The following is a 24,916-nucleotide window of genomic DNA, read 5'->3' as shown; positions in this document are numbered from 1 at the left end:
ACACTATTTGTCGGGCGTCACATAGAACTCTGCTCGCAGACGGGATCCAGGGGACAGTTAGCCGAGTGGTGCGTGCTCCTTTGTTTATCAGAGTGGACTCCTAGCGAGGTGGCAAGGTAGCGCGTGAGATCTTTGACAGTCGATCACAAATAGGTTCAAATGGTTCAAATGGCTCTGAGCACTATGGGACTCAACTGCTGAGGTTATCAGTCGCCTAGAACTTAGAACTACTTAAACCTAACTAACCTAAGGACATAACACACATCCATGCCCGAGGCAGGATTCGAACCTGCGACCGTAGCGGTCGCGGTGTTCCAGACTGTAGCGCCTAGAACCGCTCGGCCACACCGGCCGGCTAATCACAAATAGGCTGAATATTCAGAATATCCTGATTTCGATTTCTTTGTGGTGTTTCTAAACCACTTGTAGCGGATGCTGGATGGTTTCTTCAACAGGGAATTGATCCAAATTTATTCAGCGAGTCACCATGTACACTGACGACATGTCTTTGGCAAGTTACAGCTGTTGCTACTTACATACATACCTTTCCGGTCGCCTACTTTGCCCGAATCTCGTGGTCGTGCGGTTGTGTTCTCGCTTCCCACGCCCGGGTTCCCGGGTTCGATTCCCGGCGGGGTCAGGGATTTTCTCTGCCTCGTGATGGCTGGGTGTTGTGTGATGTCCTTAGGTTAGTTAGGTTTAAGTAGTTCTAAGTTCTAGGGGACTGCTGACCTAAGATGTTAAGTCCCATAGTGCTCAGAGCCATTTGAACCATTTTCGCCTACTTTGAAGAAAAAGGAATTGGGAAGAACTGATGAGCAGAAACCTTCCTTCGACACGATGAATATGCGTGTAAAGAATATTTTGGATGCAATGAAGTTGAAAGGTGACTTTCAGAAATATTTCGATTTCCACAACTGATTTTGAAATCCTTTTGCAGATGAGTGTTAGTGGAATGTCAAAACAAAACAGTTATATCAACTAAACTTTCTGAAACATCAGTATGGCGGTTACCGTACCAAAATTATCATAACGAATGGAAGTATAACGAACTGCAAGACAACTGTAAATGGTGATTTCTTTATTGGGTCACTCCCGGATTCGCTGCTTCACACTAGCGCACTAAGACAATCCCAACGTTCAGAGTCAAAACTCTAAGCCCTAAAAGGGTAAGTCGTCAAAAAAAGTAAAACAGGACACTGGGGTGGATAATGCGGTGGCACATCTGTGGTGATTGCAAGAGTGCAGCACGGGAGGCTGTCAGGTGTGTAATTCGATTCATTACGAACTTTATCGCTTGTGGCTGTGAGCATTACAAAGTTCCGTATATCAAAATTAGTTCCAGAAATGTCTCACTTGATAAAAGAAAATATTTCCATGGTAGCAGCAAGAGTAATTATGAAGACAAAAAAAAAGTGAGTACCTACTTTTAAGTATTTCTGTCCACATCCGCTTTTCGAGTCATCTTCAGATGGTCCTTGTAATAACAAAAAGTAAAGAGCTTTCTATTCAAAACAAGAGCACTTCTTCAGATAAAAATCGGTTCGTTTCCAGGTGGATAACATCTGATGTTCTCTCTATAATCTAGATTTTCAGTTGTATATTTTTTTCAATTACTTGCACCTTTTTTGATAGCTGATTCCTTTTAAGCATGCTTGTATAGTAAATACTTTAAATGTTCCACCGGCATAGGTACGACTATAATCTTTCTTTAGTTCAAGTTTGTGTTTTAAGAGATATAAAAAAGCTTCACGGTATTCGGAAATGTTAAAATGCGTATATATAAAACAGATGACTTGTATTGGGTTTTTGAAAACGTAAAAGATCAATTTTTTGATGGTTTATGAGAATTCAGCCAAAAAAAAAACCATTTTTCCTCCGATTTCTCAGTTGTTTGTGACCACCAGGCAACCAGGATGAATAAGGAAGTGGAATTTTGTAATTTTAGAGAAAATGAAGGATTTAGAGTCCCTTCGACTATAAGGTCATTATGTAAAAAGTACCCATTAATTTGTTCTTCTGTGTCTTCTTAGTAGGATAACTTCATAATTATAAATGAAAAGCCCTAAACGAACCTGAGCGTTTAAGTCTGATGATTGCTCTGTAAGGCGAAAAGTGGTTAACAGAATAAATTAATACTGTAGGACATCTACAATTTGGTGCTTATTGTTTATGACAAAGTACAAGGTTGTGTCACAAATGGTTCAAATGGCTCTGAGCACTATGGGACTCAACTGCTGAGGTTATCAGTCCCCTAGAACTTAGATCTACTTAAACCTAACTAACCTAAGGACATCACACACATCCATGCCCGAGGCAGGATTCGAACCTGCGACCGTAGCAGTCGCACGGTTCCGGACTGCGCGCCTAGAACCGCGAGACCACCGCGGCCGGCTGGTTGTGTCACACATGGTTGAGGTAAGCATTAGTCCTTTTCATGGGAGCCATCTCACCATTCGCCTTAAATAATTTTGAGGACGCCACGGGACTCATAATTGTGGCTGGGAGATTTTACCAACAAGATGGTTGACACATATCACGAGAGTAGGTACATACTGGGGAAACTGCTGTCATCAGCACACTGGAAAGACTGAAAAAGTGGAAGATTGGGTATAAGATTTACTGGGAAGAGAAAGAGACAGCAAGAGAAAGAGAGGGCAAAATCATGAGTCACGCCTCTATCAGGATGAAAGATATACGATAATACACATTGTTTATATTGATTGGCTAATTTGATAGAGTTAATACAATCAGTTGGATGTAGGTAGAGATGCTGTCTACCGAAACTACATTTCGATAGTTTTGGATCAGTAATTGACGTAATAAATGGTAGGATTATCGGTAGTTTTGGTGGTATTGGTACGGAAATGAACATAAATGAATACATAAGACAGAAACTGGGAGCCAACGACTTCTTGCTTTGTGTCTCTTTGGTTTGTTATTTTGTACATAACTACAGCCACACATCATTCAGTTTTAGTCCGTTGTGTACTTCATCTCCTTACAGAAAATAAACTGCATTTTTTTAGGTAATAGAACTTTCAAAATGTTCCCGCAATGTTTCGTCACCTGTCGGCACTCTTAACTGTTATAAATAATGAAAAACAGCATTTGTATCTGTTTTTCCTCATGTAGACGAGATATGTAAAGCACAAAAGAATACGAAAGAATCAACTGATTTCAACTTAGCGTTAGTTTCCACTAATTTAACAAAATTCTCATTGCTGAGCTCTTCTGGTTTTTTGTCATAATATTAACAAAAGTGCTTGACTTTTCACATGCATCTTTGTGCCATTCGGAAATTGTATCCATTTTTGCAGACTAGTGGAAATTGTTTAAATTGGTGAGTGGACATTTTGCACCATGAAGAAAAATGGTTCAAATGGGTCTGAGCGCTATGGGACTCAACGGCTGAGGTCATTAGTCCCCTAGAACTTACAACTAGTGAAAACCTAACTAACCTAAGGACATCACAAACATCCATGCCCGAGGCAGGATTCGAACCTGCGACCGTAGCGGTCTTGCGGTTCCAGACTGCAGCGCCTTTAACCGCACGGCCACTTCGGCCGGCTGTACCATGAAGACTGCCATGCGTTGTACGCGGCCGGAAAAGTACACACAATTCACAAAATGCTCCTTTAATTGCTACAGAGTGTACGAATAGTGGATATAATGACAGCGAGCACAGTCAAAATGTTCTGTTTGTTCCATCTCCGTCAGCCATGAAACAAAATTTTTTGTCACGTTTTTATGGATTCAATAACATCTTACACGTTGGAATCGTCAATCTCCCGTTTTTCATTGTACTTTCCGAAATGCTGACCTAGAGATTAGTATTATTTCATCATAGCACATGAAGCTAATGGAGGTACTGGCTTGGTCTATATTTTCTCCAACAGTACAATTACTGGGATCTGTAATAGATGTATTTGACTGTAATACATCCTTTTCTTGTGATGTTCTCTCACTTTTTATTTTCGATTGTGAGGTACAAAAAACTTTCAAATATCGGTCATTTTCTGACTCTCTTCACTATGCTTGCAGCGTATCGATCTGCTGTTTCATAACACCGCCTTGTACAAAATGCTCAATTGTGGCACTTATTTGTAGCGATGATTATGAAATTAATATTAAATGAAGGCTGTTTTGCAACAGTTACTCAGTGAGTGCCACCCATAGTTAGAGCCGTCTGGTTGGCGCTAGTACCAATGACGACGACTTCCTACTTCTACCGATAGGTACCGACATACGGCATCACAGTAGAAACGAACGTCCTCCCTTCTCCGCCCTTCAGGAAATTAAAAGAAATTTGACACATTATACTACTGTAAATTAGCGCCCGACTGTTGTTAACCGTTATTTGACCTTTCGAGGTACAATGTTTGACCAAATCATCCGGACACCCATACGTAATGCGGAATTGTCCACTACATGTCACAAGGGGAGGACCTGTCAGTGTCAAAGAAGGCGGAGAATTTTGTTTTGTCACTAGAGAAGCATTAACAGCTGAATGGTTGGGTCAGGACAGCTTACTGACTTCGAATGTCCGCCAGTTATTGGATGTTATCTGAGCAAAAAAATCCATCAGCAACATTTCAGCCATTCTAAAGCTTCCGGAATTGACAACTGGTGATGCGACTGTGAAGTGAAAACACGAAGGAACATCCATAGCTAAACCAAGACCAGAAAAATGCCTCACGTACTGACGGGTAGAGAGCAGCGTCGATCATTGCGAAGGATCTTTAAAAAAATGGCAAAAACTCGCCGTAAAAGATCACTCGTGAGTTCCAAAGTACTATTGAGACGCCCCACTTATCCACAGGACAGGACAGGTAACTTAAGTTGTGGAAAGGGGCCAAAATAAGGGGCTGTCAGCTACACTCGGATATACATCTTTATTATTTGATAAAACATTACAAGAGCCCAAAAATTTTTTTTAAACATACAGCTTGTAAGTAGGCTGTTTATGTTTTCTTATTGACAACGTTACGTTGCGCTCTGTATGAAAATCACTGGCTGTGCCGTGTGCAGTCTGTGGCTAGTTTGCATTGTCTGCCATTGTAGTGTTGGGCAGCTGGATGTTAACAGCGCGTAGCGTTGCGCAGTTGGCGTTGAGCCGCCAGCAGTGATGGATGTGGGGAGAGAGATGGCGGAGTTTTGAAATTTGTAATACTGGATATCATGAACTGCTATGTATATTATGATTTCTCAACACTATTAAGGTAAATACATTGTTTGTTCTCTGTCAAAATCTTTCATTTGCTAACTATGTCTATCAGTAGTTAGTGCCTTCCGTAGTTTGAATCTTTCATTTAGCTGGCAGTAGTGGCGCTCGCTGTATTGTAGTAGTTCGAGTAACCAAGATTTTTGTGAGGTAAGCGATTTGTGAAACGCATAGGTTAATGTTAGTCAGGGCCATTTTTTTGTAGGGATTTTTGAAAGTCAGATTGCGTTGCGCTAAAAATATTGTGTGTCAGTTTAAGCACAGTCATATATAATGGTTCAAAAGGGGACGTTTCAAGCTTTAATCTTTGGGACTTAATTACCGGCTGAAAGCCACTTTAATTTAAAACCAGGCCAATAACTTAAAACGCAAGCATAACCAGAAATTTAAAAGTCAAGCCTTATCATAAAATAGTTCTTTAGTTATACTGAAGTAAACAAGTTAAATCCAAATCGGCTGAAGGTCTAACACTTAAAATTCCATAACATTAATTATTCTTTTAAATACTAAAGGCCTTACGTGAAACAGTTCTCTAATTTAGGCTGAAGGCCTTAAGAGCAAACAACTCAAACTCAAAATCGGCTGAAGGCTCAAGACTTAAAATTCAACAAGATTAAAATTTTTAAAATGCCAATGGGCTTACGTGAAACAGTACATTACATTACCCTGAAGGCCTTAATAGCAAAACAACTCTAATTTAAAAAAAAAATCGATACACACAGCTGCTGCCACCCGGGGAAGAAGAGAAGAGCAGCATAATCGCGATAACCGCGGGAGACTAAACACAGAATAGCAACCAAGGATTAATCCAGCACACGGAATGAGCCAGCCACGGCTCAACTATCAACTGTCCAGCTAGCTTAATGACGGTGCGTAGGATGTAGAATGTTTTACAATGGGCGAGAAGCTCCTCATAGGGCACACGTTTCTGTAGACAGCATTACGCATCGCTTGAGGTGGTATAAGGAGCAACACTGTTGGTTGGTGGGAAACTGGAAACGAGTGATTTGGAGAGATGAATCACACTATAGCCTGTGACAATCTGATAGAAGTGTCTGAGTTTCGTGAATAGCTGGAGAAAGTTACCAGCGATCATGTGTCATGCCAACAATGGACTACGAGGAGGTGGTGTTCTGGTAAGGGGGGTGCTCTTTGTGGTTATTATGTGGTCCTCTTATTACGCTAAAGAAAACGCTAAACGCGGGAGGATATGAACACATGTTACAGCACTGTATACTGAGTACAGTACAGAAACTGTTCAGAGACCTTGATTGTTTATATGAGAGTGCACCCTACCATAAGGCAGTATATTTGAGGCGGTGGTTTGTGGATAGTAACATTCTTAAGACGGACTGGCCTGCCCAGAGACCCGACCCGAGCCCCTGGAACACGTCTGAGATCAGTTAAGACGTCGACTTCCTTCCAGATTCCAACGTCCGACATCAATACATTATCTCGTTTCGGCTCTTTAAGAATGGGCTGCAGCTCCTCTACAGACATTCACACACCTCACTGAATCTTTCCTCAGTAGATTTCAAGCCTTCATACAGGTGAATCGTGCACAACGGTATTGATATCCACTAATAGGTGTCCGAACGCTACCGATCCGATTGGTACGTCGAGTGTATATTTTTGTGCAACTTGTTTGTTACACCAATAGCCATGTTATGTACGAGGGCAGTTCAATAAGTAATGCAACACATTTTTTTTCTGAAACAGGGGTTGTTTTATTCAGCATTGAAATACACCAGGTTATTCCCCAATCTTTTAGCTACACAACACTATTTTTCAACGTAATCTCCATTCAATGCTACGGCCTTACGCCACCTTGAAATGAGGGCCTGTATGCCTGCGCGGTACCATTCCACTGGTCGATGTCGGAGCCAACGTCGTACTGCATCAATAACTTCTTCATCATCCGCGTAGTGCGTCCCACGGATTGCGTCCTTCATTGGGCCAAACATATGGAAATCCGACGGTGCGAGATCGGGGCTGTAGGGTGCATGAGGAAGAACAGTCCACTGAAGTTTTGTGAGCTCCTCTCGGGTGCGAAGACTTGTGTGAGGTCTTGCGTTGTCATGAAGAAGGAGAAGTTCGTTCTGATTTTTGTGCCTACGAACACGCTGAAGTCGTTTCTTCAATTTCTGAAGAGTAGCACAATACACTTCAGAGTTGATCGTTTGACCATGGGGAAGGACATCGAACAGAATAACCCCTTCAGCGTCCCAGAAGACTGTAACCATGACTTTACTGGCTGAGGGTATGGCTTTAAACTTTTTCTTGGTAGGGGAGTGGGTGTGGCGCCACTCCATTGATTGCCGTTTTGTTTCAGGTTCGAAGTGATGAACCCATGTTTCATCGCCTGTAACAATCTTTGACAAGAAATTGTCACCCTCAGCCACATGACGAGCAAGCAATTCCGCACAGATGGTTCTCCTTTGCTCTTTATGGTGTTCGGTTGGACAACGAGGGACCCAGCGAGAACAAACCTTTGAATATCCCAACTGGTGAACAATTGTGACAGCACTACCAACAGAGATGTCAAGTTGAGCACTGAGTTGTTTGATGGTGATCCGTCGATCATCTCGAACGAGTGTGTTCGCACGCTCCGCCATTGCAGGAGTCACAGCTGTGCACGGCCGGCCCGCACGCGGGAGATCAGACAGTCTTGCTTGACCTTGCGGCGATGATGGCACACGCTTTGCCCAACGACTCACCGTGCTTTTGTCCACTGCCAGATCACCGTAGACATTCTGCAAGCGCCTATGAATATCTGAGATGCCCTGGTTTTCCGCCAAAAGAAACTCGATCACTGCCCGTTGTTTGCAACGCACATCCATTACAGACGCCATTTTAACAGCTCCGTACAGGGCTGCCACCTGTCGGAAGTCAATCAAACTATACGAGACGAAGCGGGAATGTTTGAAAATATTCCACAAGAAATTTCCGGTTTTTTCAACCAAAATTGGCCGAGAAAAAAAATGTGTTGCATTACTTATTGAACTGCCCTCGTATATTAAGATGTGCACACCCAGTGACGGGGGTGACGTGGGAATTGGGAGGTGACTTTTTCGTCCCTAGAAAGATAACATTTTCGAGACAGAACTCTCACCATGGATTCCCTTCTTAATGGGACAGTGTACACATGTAGTAGTTGATTGCAAATTTTTATAGCTTATTAATAATGTCTCTAGTCTGTCTTCGTGTAATCTTTCTCTTCTTACGAGCTACACATTGTTCATATGTACTAAAATGCCGAATATTCTGCCCGTACAATTTTCGTTACTTACAGTAGGTACTGTAGTGTACTTCATTGTTCTAGGATGATGATTTTACTTCATTTTATCACATCTGTTTTTAATGTCCATTTTACATCTACATCTTCATTTATACTCCGCAAGCCACCCAACGGTGTGTGGCGGAGGGCACTGCACGTGCCACTGTCATTACCTCCCTTTCCTGTTCCAGTCGCGTATGGTTCGCGGGAAGAACGACTGCCGGAAAGCCTCCGTGCGCACTCGAATCTATCTCACTAATTTTGCACTCGTGATCTCCTCGGGAGGTATAAGTAGGGGGAAGTAATATATTCGACACCTCATCCCGAAACGCAACCTCTCGAAACCTGGACCGCGATGCAGAGCGCCTCTCTTGCAGAGTCTTCCACTTGAGTTTGCTAAACATCTCCGTAACCCTATCACGCTTACCAAATAACCCTGTGACGAAACGCGCCGCATTCATGACAGCGGAGTAGTTTATACTGGCAAGAGCGAGCAACGCACGTGCTTCTAGGAAAAACCCGACGCTATTGCTCAATACTTTACTCATACATGTCAAAAATACATTGATAGTCCATTTGCTTATTGTCGTTGTCATGTCACTGTTGTTACCTTGCACAAGTACAGTGATATTTTGTATCAATGTCGTATCAAACGTAGTGACTACTTGTGAAACACCGATATTCATATGTCGATATTTTATATTCGCCGTTGAAGCTACAGGAAAAAAAACTCATTCCAGGTTTTGCAGCAAATGCTGAAATATACTGCAACTATAGTCATATCTTGCCCAACAGACGTTTCCTTACTTTCGAGAATATTGCGTCCTGACTTTCACTCACTGTAGTAGCTCTACTTTTCGTACATCTTCACAAAATGAGATTCCTTAAAGAAAAAGGCTGCGATTTTAAATTAATTATCCTATTCGGAAGATACCCTTTTTGTGGGATTACGTTTTATTCCCTTATTTTCGAGAATCACATTTTTTATCGCGACTGCAGTTATCAGTAGCATTCAATAAGCTCAGGCAGCACTGCAGAACACACAGCACGGAGTAATTTTATGGTTTCCTCGCTGGCAGAAGTATCCGCTGGACCATTTGGCGTTGTCGGTAGACTGAGGGGTGATGTGCTGAGGCTCGCTGTGAGAAAGACATTTATGCCAGCGCGCGATACGTAGGGCAACCAGAACCATTCTGGCGTGAAGCAAGTTATATTATTAAGAAATTTTTGATAATAAAAGGCACTTTTGCCACTTTAGATATTAGGAAAAGCCTACTGGTCATAAATAGTTTCTCACAACAATATTATGAAGCAAGCAAGTAGTTAATTGGCCGGTCGGCGTGGCCGAGCGGTTCTAGGCGCTACAGTCTGGAACCGCGCGATCGCTACGGTCGCAGGTTCGAATCCTGCCTCGGGCATGGATGTGTGTGCTGTGCTTAGGTCAGTTAGGTTTAAGTAGTACTAAGTTCTAGGGGACTGATGACCACAGATGTTAAGTCCCATAGTGCTCAGAGCCATTTGAACCATTTGAGCCAAGTAGTCAATTCAGTAAACAGATGAATAATGTCCAAGATCACGAAGTTGTACGAGCAGCTAAAAAGTTTCGTGATTGTAAATACAAGACGTAGCCGCCAATCGCCAACAGGATGCCTTTCGAATTAGTTTTGTCGTAAGACCTTAAGACCATGCTCTGAAGAAATTGCTAGTTTTGAGTTAATAGCTAACATATTGTTTCATTTATTATCAGATTACGGTGTTTTCGTGAATAAACACATCTTAAGGGCATCCACGAATATTATTTCGAATAATGTAGTTTCCACGAGGGACATAAACTATGACCTAGAAATCCTACACAGCGACACATTAAGATAATCCGAGGATGGGTTGTTTTAATCTCTGTAAGTCTCGGGTGTAATGTTATACTGTAATCCTCTAATGCCATCTTCTGCAGATTACCTAACAGACACACTTCTAGACGTTTAGTAACAAGCAGATTAAGTACGGAATCTTTGTTATTTCAGCTCGAACCACCTATAAAGCTTTTCATTTATAACTCTCTTCAAATATGTTTTACTTCAAATTCAAATCTAGATCTGCATCTACATCCTTACTCCGCAAGCCACCTGACGGTGTGTGGCGGTTCTCCCTTCTATTCCAGTCTCGTATTGCTTGTGGAAAGAAGGATTGTCGGTATGCTTCTGTGTGGGCTCTAATCTCTCTGATTTTATCCTCATGGTCTCTTCGCGAGATATACGTAGGAGGGAGCAATATACTGCTTGACTCTTCGGTGAAGCTATGTTCTCGAAACTTTAACAAAAGCCCGTACCGAGCTACTGAGCGTCTCTCCTGCGGAGCCTTCCACTGGAGTTTATCTATAATCTCCGTAACGCTTTCGCGATTACTAAATAATCCTGTAACGAAGCGCGCTGCTCTCCGTTGGATCTTCTCTCTCTCTTCTATCAACCCTATCTGGTACGGATCCCACACTGCTGAGCAGTATTCAAGCAGTGGGCGAACAAGCGTACTGTAACCTACTTCCTTTGTTTTCGGATTGCATTTCCTTAGGTTTCTTCCAATGAATCTCAGTCTGGCATCTGCTTTACCGACGATCAACTTTATATGATCATTCCATTTTAAATCACTCCTAATGCGTACTCCCAGATAATTTATGGAATTAACTGCTTCCAGTTGCTGACCTGATATTTTGTAGCTAAATGATAAGGGATCTATCTTTCTATGTATTCGCAGCACATTACACTTGTCTACATTGAGATTCAATTGCCATTCAATTGCCATTCCCTGCACCATGCGTCAATTCGCTGTAGATCCTCCTGCATCTCAGTGCAATTTTTCATTGTTACAACCTCTCGATACACCACAGCATCATCTGCAAAAAGCCTCAGTGAACTTCCGATGTCAACCACAAGGGCATTTATGTATATTGTGAATAGCAACGGTCCTATGACACTCCCCTGAAATCACTCTTACTTCGGAAGACTCCTCTCCATTGAGAATAACATGCTGCTTTCTGTTATCTAGGAACTCTTCAATCCAATCACACAATTGGTCTGATAGTCCATATGCTCTTACTTTGTTCATTAAAAGACTGTGGGGAACTGTATCGAACGCCTTGCGGAAGTCAAGAAACACGGCATCTACCTGGGAACCCGTGTCTATGGCCCTCTGAGTCTCGTGGACGAACAGCGCGAGCTGGGTTTCACACGACCGTCTTTTTCGAAACCCATGCTGATTGCTACAGAGTAGATTTCTAGTCTCCAGAAAAGTCATTATACTCGAACATAATACGTGTTCCAAAATTCTACAACTGATCGACGTTAGAGATATAGGTCTATAGTTCTGCACATCTGTTCGACGTCCCTTCTTGAAAACGGGGATGACCTTTGCCCTTTTCCAATCCTTTGGAACGGTACGCTCTTCTAGAGACCTACGGTACACCGCTGCAAGAAGGGGGGGGCAAGTTCCTTCGCGTACTCTGTGTAAAATCGAACTGGTATCCCATCAGGTCCAGCGGCCTTTCCTCTTTTGAGCGATTTTAATTGTTTCTCTATCCCTCTGTCGTCTATTTCGATATCTACCATTTTGTCATCTGTACGACAATCTAGAGAAGGAACTACAGTGCAGTCTTCCTCTATGAAACAGCTTTGGAAAAAGACATTTAGTATTTCGGCCTTTAGTTCAAAATGGTTCAAATGGTTCTGAGCACTATGGGACTCAACTGCTGAGGTCATTAGTCCCCTAGAACTTAGAACTAGTTAAACCTAACTAACCTAAGGACATCACAAACATCCATGCCCGAGGCAGGATTCGAACCTGCGACCGTAGCGGTCCTGCGGTTCCAGACTGCAGCGCCTTTAACCGCACGGCCACTTCGGCCGGCCGGCCTTTAGTCTGTCATCCTCTGTTTCAGTACCATTTTGGTCACAGAGTGTCTGGACATTTTGTTTTGATCCACCTTCCGCTTTGACATAAGACCAAAATTTCTTAGGATTTTCTGCCAAGTCAGTACATAGAACTTTACTTTCGAATTCATTGAACGCCTCTCGCAAAGCCCTCCTCACACTACATTTCGCTTCGCGTAATTTTTGTTTGTCTGCCAGGCTTTGGCTATGTTTATGTTTGCTGTGAAGTTCCCTTTGCTTCCGCAACAGTTTTCTAACTCGGTTGTTGTACCACGGTGGCTCTTTTCCATCTCTTACGATCTTGCTTGGCACATAATCATCTAACGCATATTGTACGATGGTTTTGAACTTTGTCCACTGATCCTCAACACTATCTGTAAGTGAGACAAAACTTTTGTGTTGAGCCGTCAGGTACTCTGTAATCTGCTTTTTGTCACTTTTGATAAACAGAAAAATCTTCCTACCTTTTTTAATATTTCTATTTACGGCTGAAATCATCGTTGGCGTAACCGCTTTATGATCGCTGATTCCCTTTCTGCGTTAACTGTTTCAAATAGTTCGGGTCTGTTTGTCACCAGAAGGTCTAATATGTTATCGCCACGAGTCGGTCCTCTGTTTAACTGCTCAAGGTAGTTTTCAGATAAAGCACTTAAAAATGGCTGTGAGCACTATGGGACTTAACATTTGAGGTCATCAGTCCCCTAGTCTTAGAACTACTTAAACCTAACTAACCTAAGGACGTAACACACATCCATGCCCGAGGCGGGATTCGAACCTGCGACCGGAGCAGCAGCGCGGTTCCGGACTGAAGCGCCTAGAACCGCCGGCTGTGTTTTACTTCATATCCAACGTCATTTTATCGAATTTTCGGATTTCACTAGTGATACCTTGTCAGGTATTTCACGTAATAAAACCCCCTGCCCCGCGCTTATGGGTCCTTTTTCATATTCGTAAACTAAACGAATTCTCCCTTGGGGCTGCAATACTCCATCCCCCACTTCGCGGGCGCGCTGAGTCAAGTTGCAGTTGAAAATTAGGAAGAAAGGTGAACCACTGCCTGAGCATGATGCACTTAGTGCAGTGAATAATGGAGGCAGTCGTTAAAGAGCCCTCTGCGATGTGAGCGCTGCACCCACAGCTCCGGAAGGCGTTCTGTGGAGAGAGACACGCCGACTGCAATTAGCGCCGGCCGGTGGCCACCCCTGGCGCGCCGCTAGATGGACTGGAACCGAATCCGGCGCCGCTTAAACGCGGAATTAGCGCCGTAATTCAATTGTGTTGGAGCGGCAGCACTGTCCGCCGGGAGGTGCACACTCGCCCAAGCCGCTGCTACAGGAAGAGCGCGCGTAATGGCGCCGAAAAGAGCACTCTTGCACCCTTGCCAAAGACCCCCCCCTACTGAGGCCGTATAGCCTGTGGGATATTGAGCCTGCGACAAGTGACAATAGCCTGCGTGACGTTACGAAGCCGACGCAGGACAAGTCCTGCGTGCAATTCCGGTGTAATACTGGGAAGCTGAAGTTACAAGCTGCGATTGTGGGCTCCTTGCTTTGATTAAGTGTGTCAGTGATTTTCCTTCAGTACTTTTGTAAGCTGCAAATATTTAATCAAAATATCCACGGGTGTACTGCCGGTCTACAGTGTCCAACGGGCACAATATTTGGGCGATAATACATGTCGCCATCATCAGGTGAACTGACGGATTCATACTGCTGTACATCTCCTCCCCGTAAAAGTGTATGATATGATTCTTGAGTTTCTCCCGGCGTATTTGATCATCAAAATATCCTCGGGTGTCAGTTCACCTGATGATGGCGACATGTATGATCGCCGAAATATTGTGCCCGTTGGACACTGTAGACCGGCATTGCACCCGTGGATATTCTGGTTATCAAATACGTCGGGAGAAACTCAAGAATCACATGCAAATATTTGTTTGTTAATTTACGGGAGCTCATATGTGGCCCGAAAGTTCCCGTCTTCCTGTCCGAGTAAGCTAAAAGGCTGGACACTCCTGATCTAGAGAGTAGGTTTGGTCGCTATAGACACTGTGAGGTGCATGTTTCGCAGGTCTTACGACTCTGAAAAGAGACTGAAAATAATGAGAATATTAAATATGAAATCTGTGTTCTTTGGGGACTTCTGTGTAAGAAAACTTCATGCAGAACTCCTGTAGAAACATCTGATGAACATCCAAGTGCAATAGAAGCCTCTCAAAATAACTTAAGTGTACTGTTCTATACTGAAGATTACTTTGTAACTCTTTTCTGTTTTTATTCGGCCGGCCGGAGTGGCCGAGCGGTTCTAGGCGCTACAGTCTGGAGCCGCGCGACCACTGCGGTCGCGGTTCGAATCCTGCCTCGGCATGGATGTGTCTGATGTCATTAGGTTAGTTAGGTTTAAGTAGTTCTAAGTCTGTGGGACTGATGACCTCAGAAGTTAAGTCCCATAGTGCTCAGAGCCATTTTTGTTTTGTTTTTATTCTTGTTGTAAGCTAAACTGGTTTCCTACTGATAAATTTCGTGTATGTCTTATATTGTGTGCGAATCTGAACAGTGAAAGTGGTGTGATTACATACACGTTATCTATTAAAAAGAGTCGCCAAATGTCTGAAATTGTATAAATGGATTTGAATTAACTTTTACCAATTACTGTGTACTAAAGAAACCGTGCTTTGAAATTCTGTAACATGCAATGTAACGAACACTGCGATAATACGTGACGTCACAGTACGTGACGTGCACATCCAACACACAAAACTAACAGTTAGAAGGTTCCACAGGAAATTACGAAACGAATTTTAAAAGAATAAACGTCCATAATGATTCTCTGAAAATAGCCTGTAAATTTACATATGCAAACTGACTGAATAAAATTTCTAACATTAAATGATATGCACGCGAATGTAACACTGCACTATAACAGTAAGACTGACAAAATAAGTCAGGTCTGATCACAACTTTACCAAAATTTAACCTGAAGATAATTTTGCGGTGCAACGCATAACTGTGAATGATCGTATTGTCTTGATTGTGATATAAAACTGGATTTAACAAATTTTCGTGCCTTACCTGTGGTAGCGGAAATTCGGTACAGCTCGAAAGTGGTGAAAATAAAAATAGAGTGCAGCAGCGGACCAGCTAAAGGAAAGAATGGGTCGCGCAATGCAATGCAAGGACACGCAGCTGTACTAAACGGATTATGCTCTACCTTCAGCCACTGCGTTCCGCGAAGTACAACGCTGCGATACCCAAATTCGAAACAAAATTTTGCTCAGGTGACGGTGATTATTAAATGAAAGAGATTAGCATTCAGAAACTACCGCAAAGCTCTGATTTCTTAAAAATTATCACCTTAGCTACAAAAATTATTTCTTATTAAAAAAATACTGTTCTGCCATGAGATTAGTAACTCAAATGGTAAGGGAGTCGTACATCTATAACCTTGGGTGAACACACAATTTTATTTGATTTCGTCTTGACAATCGAACTAACTAATCTGGACCATTAAGGAGGGAAATGATCAGTATTTGTCTTTCTCAAACTCATGACAAATTACGTGCGAGAAAGCAATGCAGCGACAACATTACCTTGAGATCTTCACAGTTCTCAAATCGATCTTTATAAAATCCTGTTTCCAAAATCCAACCTCCTGTGCATTTGTATCTACGTACCGTACCAGCGGCTATGTGCAGACCGCATATACCATAAGCGACACCCGACTCCCTCACTTACTTCTCACCAATGCTACTTGGAACGACAATGTTACTCAGAAACAAACATCAGATTGACCGTACTCAGCACCTCTGTGACTTAACATATCGACTATTGAAGATTTCTGTTTACAGATATGAAGTATGATTATCGAAAAAAAGACAGCTCACATCACTTGCACTGAACAAGAAAAAATAAGCCAGATGCCGCACAGTGCATCACATTGTTTACTAAAATTCGTAAGTTAGTGGGATGATTGTAAACGGCACGTCGCCAATGGTTCAAATGGCTCTGAGCACTATGGGACTTAACATCTGAGGTCATCAGTCCCCTAATAACTTAGAACTACTTAAACCTAACTAACCTAAGGACATCACACACATCCATGCCCGAGGCAGGATTCGAACCTGCGACCGTAGCGGTCGCGCGGTTCCAGACTGAAGCGCCTAGAACCGCTCGGCCACTCCGGCCGGCTCATCGCCAATGGTGGACACTGACGCGGTAGAACAGGGGTTATTAACTCTTACTGACGCAGTCTGTGCAGAGGTACATTGCACTACCCGATTTAGTATTTCAAATGATTGTTCAAGAATATCAATAGTTTCGAACATTTATATATGATGACTGTGAGAGTTCGTTCCATCAGTAGCTCACATCATAGTGAAGCATTTAGACAGCTTCCGGAAATGACATCTGACTATAAACTCTTTTCTCAGACATTTATTTGTGATAAAGATTGAAAAAAAAATCACTTTAAAAACGTGACACTTTCTGGGAAATATTTTCACAAGCAATTATTCTAAAATGAGGAGCAATCGCCTTGTAAAAAACGTACACGTTGTCAAAATTAACGCAGAGTTCCGTGTGGGGGTCTTATCTTCACTGGCCAACTTTTTCCTCCAGAATGTTCGTTTTCCTGTGCCACAAGAATTTTTTGATATTTGATCAAGTTCCAAAGCGTTAAATTTCCAAAATCTCTAAAACGTAGCAGGTAATCGCCTTGAAAGTTTATAGTAATGTTACGGAAGTGTGTTTGTATTTTTTATTCCCCATTTTCAGTTCCTATACATGAAAAGCACAGTATATGACGGTCTGTACCTTAGCACTAAAATTTTGTCCTGAAACGGCTTCGTGAACTGCTAGCACAGTCACGTCTGTGTCTATGCATACAACTCACGCTGTGACGTCACTGGAAACAGTCCGGCGCCCACGAGAAATACGGGCTCCGCAACGAACACGTTACGTCACACTAGTTGACTTGTCCGCAACATTTCGCGAACGCTCGGCTCCGTACCGAGGCCACGGAAAATCAATATGTAATTTAAAAGGTACGTAATAAAGTCCCGTACACGTACGTATTTGTCAGGTGCATGTCTGAGACTGGCAGGCGTCGGCACCTCTTTCTGGGCAAAGCGCTGTTGACTTTGACAGGCAAAAAGTCAGTAGTGACATTTCTGTTGCCCTTTGCCTTATTCACAGTACCTACGGAAGTCTGAAGTGATTCAACATGGTGCTGCTCGGTGGGTAAGTTGGGAAGGTCCATGACTTAATCCTCACTCGGTCATACCTTCTGTCATCACCAGCCTTCGCAGGCCACTTTTCTAACCGATTCCTGTTAATTGGTACTAGTCTCCGTGGTACATGGTTCTGATATTGGTGATGCAATAAATTTTCACAACCACCATTTGGCAGGCACATCGCTAAAGTGTGATGACCGACAGTCGTTTATGAATGTAAACCGTATTTTTTTTTTTTTGCAATAAACCCATCGAAAAACCATGCACATACAAAATTTGAGCGTTCAACACATGTGCTGTATGTTGCGATAATTATTGTTTCCCATGTTTCTACGATCAGTATCATCATGACACGTACAGTGCTCCATATGTTACATATTAAAATTGTTACAAATGTAGATGCAACTATATAAATGATTACACTGATTTGATTGAATGACTCGTATATCCATTTTTCTCCTTTTTTCAGTATAAATATTACGTAAGTAATAAATGAATCACTAAATAATGATAATTTATACCGTCATAATTAATCTGTTGTTAGAATGATGGAAAAATGTACCAGCAGCGAGATTCGGTTCACAGACCTCGCGCTTATGAAGCTACACGCTTACTCGCACTTTTTTATATCTATAGCCGCATTTGGGCACCGAAATGAATCGACCGTAACAGGTGAAAATTTGTGCCAGACCGGGACTCAAAACCGGTAAATTTATAAATATTTTTGGCAAACAGGAAACAAAACAGAACATGTTTGAAGTTTATTTCACACTTTTCACAAGAAAACACCAAAAAAGCCATTACAAACGCCATAAAGGCAAAACATTATGACAAAATAATCTGTCTGGTACGCACTCCCGCAGTGAATGTAAACAACTAACTTACAATATTGTGCCAAATAAAAGAACATCCGAATCTCAAACTTACGAACAGAGGAGGGCCAGCCGGCTTCGCAGAATCCACAGTCCGTAAGGGTTCGTTCGTGTAGCCAGTTAAAAAGAAACTACTCAGTAAAACTTCTTAGAACTGGGACACCCAAAGTGTTGGGAGAACCCATGAATATTCTGCTTATGAAATAGGCCTTATATGTTCTACATTTCGTTCGACGTTGTATCTTCTCATGTAGTTTGTGTAAGTTAAACCAAAAAATCTGTGTCCATCGACTGTCGCCATACATGAAACTCATCGCCATGCCTGCGATCCAGTTTATTGCAATGGTTTCTTGTCAGGGAAATATGACACACCCGGGGAAAGAATCTCTGTGTAAGTGCTATGGCTAAGAAAGGACGTGTCTGAGTCCACACTTCTATCGTCTTTCCGTACACTAAACGGTTTTCATCCGTGTCCATCAGCCCTCAATACATGCAAAGGGGCGAACCAATCAAGTTCATTACGTGCAGTCTTCTGAGTATCTAGTACATACCATGAGGATCGAGCCGCCGTGTTCAAGTACGTGGGGGTGTACAGATCACCAGAGGGTGGGTCAGGCTCGTATCGGATATCGCCGTTTCATCACGATCCTGTTACGATACCGCATTCAGAGGCGGTAAACATCTCGCACAGTCGGTTCATCTGGACGGCATCAGCTCGACGGCATAAGCTCATAGAGGACGTAGTTACAATCGACAAGAAATTCTACAGTGTGAGCAAAGGTCAGCGATATGTTGGTGACTGGAATAGGCAATACGTAAGAGTGTGCCATTAATTCATCAGTCAGTGCCGATGTTATTGTATGCGTTCGACGGCATCCTTATGAATAGTGCCGAATATTTAAGACGGACATTCGTAGTACAAAGGCCAGCTCCCACCCACGTAGCGAAGGTTAGAGTGGCATAACGAATCTTTAGTGTCATCCCGTTGCTGACAAAATATCCGCCGAAGGCCGCCAGCAAGCAGTACAAATGCCTTTGTAGTATGTGGATATCGCGACGCAACATGTACGTTGGCATATTGCAGACGTTGTGTCGTATCCAGGACCACTAGGGAATTATCTCGCACCCTAACGCGAATCACCTGGAGCAGGTTCGTACAACTCATCATTGCTGTCCTCATTCGGCTGCGAACTGCTCGAATATTTGCTACCAGACATAGTAGATAGCCACGCCTGAAGTTTTCTAACTCGATCTTTTCGAAAACGGTTAAGAGTTACATCTTCCTATTGACAAATGTTGTAGTCATAGTCGTGCCCTACACACACTGTCGGTACGAATCAGTTTAGTGACGGGAATAAATCTAGGAATGAATGTGTGTTGATGACTGTCCGAAAATGTGGCATGTCCCGTGAATGATTATTGTGACTACTGAGTATTCCGAATCTTACTAGACGCACTTAATCCGAGAAAAGTACACACGCAGTAAAAAGACAATCGACTCGGAGATGGGATGTGTTGACATTTCTGCGGAGCTTAAGATATTTCAAGTAGTTGTTTGTTTGTTTTTCCTCTTTCGTATGCTTCGCCAGTCCACAAACAAACTGTCACGTTCCAAGCTAACGTAGACATTGCCTGAAGATGGGCAAACCAGCCTGAAACTTGTAAAGGAAAAAACAAAGTATCGTATAAAGTGACTGGTAGCATTAGTAAAACTATATCTCAGTAATACGTGACGCAGACTACAGCAGGCTGTGGTACACAGCTTCAATGAAAACAAATTAACTGCCTGTACACTACCTGCGAAACGGCGATAATCCCAGAAAGAGCTCCGAAGAAGTCTCACCCAGCCCAAGTGTTGCAGCCGCGCCCTGCAAGGCCATTGGCTCTTTTCAAACTTTCCATTTTTCTCGGAAGTGGAATCCAGAACCTTGTCTTTCAACCGTGCGACTGCTACGGTCGCAGGTTCGAATCCTGCCTCGGGCATGGATGTGTGTGATGTCCTTAGGTTAGTTAGGTTTAAGTAGTTCTAAGTTCTAGGGGACTGATGACCACAGCAGTTGAGTCCCATAGTGCTCAGAGCCATTTGAACCATTTTGAACCTTGTCTTTCATGAACACTTTACCGACTGAGCTATCCAAGGAGGACTTAGGAAACACACTCGTAGATACACTTCTGCCAGTACCTCCGGTCTACTATCAAAACTTCGCAAAAGTTCTCTTGCACACTTTGCAGGACTAGCGCTTCTGGAAGACAGGAAAACCTCTGTGAAGTATGAAAAGTTGGACGGAGGTACTGACAGAAGGGAAGCTGTGAGGGCAGGTCATGAGTTGTGCCTGAATAACTATGCCGGTAAAGTGTTATCCGCGAAAGGCAAAGTTGCGGGTTCAAGTCCCAATCCGACACACTGCTTTTACGTACCAGAAAGCAGCAAAAGCTGCATGGCTGAAGTAAGCTTACACCTTTGTCTTCTCCCTCGTCACTGAACTTAAAAATGTGTCGTTTAATCCACCCCTTTTAATTATTAACTTTCCGATTTCCGTATTTTCATTACAGCACTAGATAAATTGCGCAACTAAGTTAAAGAGTTACTTTTTCGAAACTCCGCATCTGTTTTCCACTGCGACACAAAAGTCTGGCGTTCGGCTCAAAGCTGATTACAACCTGACGTATAGCGTGGCCGCCTGCGTTGTCACTCTCTTGTCCGGCGGCGCGTCGAACGGAAAGATGTCGACTCATGCAAAAAAAAAAAAAAAAAAAAAAAAAAAAAAATGTCAGAGCTCAGGATTTTGTGTGAGGTGTAAGGTAGGGTAACGGAGTCACATTGACACCAAATTTCGCTGCAATCCTGCCCAAAGACACCGTGACCGAGTTACATAGTGCGAGGATGTAAAGATTGGCCGAGAAGAACGTTTTCGACACTCCGCCTCAGAATCGACTCAAAAAGACAGCTATCTTTTCATCTTATAATGCAAGCAATCGTAAAACCTTTAAAATGAAAAACAGCTCGACCGCAAGAGACCTTTATTTTTGTCTCAGTATGTCCATCTGCTCAGAGATGGTTGCGGGACTCGGCTGTTCGCTACAGAATGTCAAATGAAACACGTTTCAGTCGTCTTATTTCCAAACTTAGTGAAGCCATTGCTATAGCAAGCAGAAAATTACAGATACCAGTATTTGAATGCTGGCCCCTATTTTGAGAAGAACCGGGGTGGAATCTTCCTACACGTCGGTCAGGGGCCTGAAGATGGCGTAGTAAATTGCCGAGACTGGTAGCTAAATAAAATAATTTTGGAAATTATACGCCGAAGGTGTTTGATTTGACATCCTTCATTTTTGTGGTTACCGTGATTTGTGTGATTTTTGTGGTTTTGTGGTTTTTGGTCGGTTACTGACCATCTTCAGACCTCAAACCACGTTCGCAGGCGGTGGCTGTGGACGGAACAGGCAATACAAACTCCACGAATGTCAACTCCTCAAGATGGTCAGCACCTGACCGAAACAGGTAACCACAAAAATAAAGGTTTCTTGCGGTCGGGACTTTATGTTCATTTTAAAGTACTAAGAAAAGCCGCTAATCTCCACGAGAAATGTTCTCAAAAATTACTGAATCGTAAAACCGCTGCACTCTAATGCTATTGAAGTTCGCATTCTATAGCGTAATCGTTGGATGTAAGGTCCGCCAAAACGGTGTTTTGCATAACTGGCGAACCTTACATCCAACAATTTTAACTGCAAACACGGTAAAAACAAGGAGCTGCAAATCAAAATGATGAACTGTATGGCCCTGTTGATCATCTGAACAAGTCAGTTAAGAAGATGACCGGTTAACATAATGTGGAACAGATACAAAATAGAAGCCAGAAAGGGCGGCTGAGGAAGATGCGTAGAGGATGCATACACAAAAAAAAAAAAAGAAAAGATAATGATGTTGGTAGAAAATAGTTGTAGATGGAAAGCCTTGCGTACCTAGAGCCGACATCTCAGTAGTGTGGTTCTGCATCAGCATCTGCATCACCATCTACATCTGCATCTGCACAGATACTCTGCAAATCACACTTAAATGCCTGGCAGAGGATTCGTCGAAACATCTTCTCAATAATTCTCTATTATTCCAATCTAGAACAGCGCGAGTAAAAAACGAACACTTAAATATTTCCATGCCAGCTGTAATTTCCCTTATTTTATTATGACGATTGTTTCTCACTGTTGAGTCGGCGTCAACAAAATATTTTCTCATTCTGAGGAGAAAGTTGGTGGTTGAAATTTCGCGAGAACATTCCGCCGCAACGAAAAACTCCTTTGTTGTAATGACTTCCACCCCATACGCTGTTTAATGTCCGTGACACACTCTCCCCAATTTCGTGCCCTGCTTTGGACTTTCTCGATGTACGCCGTTAATCCCAACTGGTAAGGATCTCAGACCGCGCAGCAGTACTCCAGAAGAGGACGGACAAGCGCGGTGTAGGCAGGGTCTTTAGTAGATCCGTTACATTTTCTAAGTGTTCTGCCAAAAAAACTCTTTGCTTTGCCTTCCCCACAATGTTTTATGTAGGTTCTTTCCAATTTAAATTGTTAGTAATTGTAATTCCTAGGTATTTAATTTATGACCTTCAGATTTGACTGATTTATCGTGTAACCGAAGTTTGACGGATTCCTTTTAGCACTCATGTGGAAGACCACAGACTCTTCATTATTTAGGGCCAAGTGCCATACAGATAAATTGTCTAAATCGTTTTGCAATTTGTTTTGATCTTCTGATGACCTTACTAGACGATCATCATCTACATACAAGCTAAGACGGCTGCTCATATTGTCTCCTATATCGTTTATAAAGATAAGGAACAGCATAGAGCCTATAACACTACCTTGGAGAACGCCTGAAATCACTTCTGTCAAATCGACGCTTTCTGAAGGAGCAAATACATAAATTTGGACAAAATTTAGATAAAAATACATTGTGATAGTGACCTAACTTAACATAAATCATATGCCACAATAATAAATTATCTTATGAATTTTAACTGAATTTGTTTCTCTTCCACCGGTAACCTGTTCGGTAATGGTTATAGAGAATACAGAAAAATAAGCGAACATGTAGCGTGGATCAACATCAAGGAAACAGGCTGAGCTCTGAGCAACAGGGACTACACAGGTCGTCGTGACTGACTGTTGAGTAGCATTTAGTACCGAAAAGAGATTTTGGTAGACGACGATAAAATCGAGGAGCGTCGGAAAGTGTAAATCCATCGAACATAAATTCAGTCACTTTCCAACCATTACGGAAATTAGAAGTAAATATTTGGTTAGGGCATTTCTCATCTGTGCGGAATAAACTGCACAATTCAGTAGAAGAGGGAAGTTAAACCGGAAATCGTTCAGGCTGCAAGCTGCGTATGATGGACATGTGACTATAGAATTACTGGTTTGCCAACTAACTCAGCCGGATCTATAAAACGCCATGTCGTGGCATTATGGAGCGAGATCAAACATAACGAATACTAGGAATAAATCACAGGGATTTAAGACAGAGTTACTGGGAGAATTCTGGATAAATGGAAAGTATTCGCTAAGGGAACTGCATATAAGGCGAGTCCTTGTGTTACACTCCCTATTTTGGAATCCTCACGAAATCAAGCTGAAGCAAGATGTCCCAGTAATGCCGAGGGGTGCTGCTACTGTAGCAACTTGCAATTCATTCAGTGCGAAATCTGAGACGCTCAGGAAAGTTAAATGGAACTTGTGGAAGAAAACATAGGTCCTGTTGCCAGATGTTGCGGGGACGCTTTAAAGAAGTTTGGGTGAAGATGTGTCGACCAAAAATTCTGCCACCTCCAAACATATCTCGCATAAGCAGCATAACTGCAACATAAAACAGATTACTGCTGTTGTTGTCTTCAATCGGAAGACTGGTGTGATGCAGCTCCCCATGCTACGTTATCCTGTGCAGGGTTCTTTATCTCCGGATATATACTGCTTCTGAATCTGCTTACTCTGCTGAACTCTTGATTTTCCTCTAAGACCTCATAACGCCGTACCACGGCATTTAGTCAATGCGACTTCGTTGGTAGACAAGATCCATTATACGCATATTATAGCCTGCAAAATTTCCGGTGTAACTTTGTTTTTCTACTGCATTGCGCTGTCTATTCAGCACAGATAAAAATGCCTTAACCCAATATTTACTTTCTAGTTTGTTTAATGGATGAATTTATGCTCGATGGATTTACACTTTCTGAAGCTCCTCTGTTTTCTCATCGTCTATGAAAGTCTCTATTCCATACTAAATGCTACTCAACCTGAGTAGTCCCTCTTGTTCAGAGCTTTCACCTGTTTCTTTGACACGAATCCATGATACTGACACGAATCTACGATACATTTTTCCTTATGCTTTTG

This window comes from Schistocerca nitens, chromosome 7 (assembly GCF_023898315.1).
Source record: "Schistocerca nitens isolate TAMUIC-IGC-003100 chromosome 7, iqSchNite1.1, whole genome shotgun sequence".
In the NCBI taxonomy this organism is placed as follows: Eukaryota; Metazoa; Arthropoda; class Insecta; order Orthoptera; family Acrididae; genus Schistocerca; species Schistocerca nitens.
The sequence above is the reverse complement of the archived record's forward strand: the minus strand, read 5'-3'. Positions refer to the sequence as shown.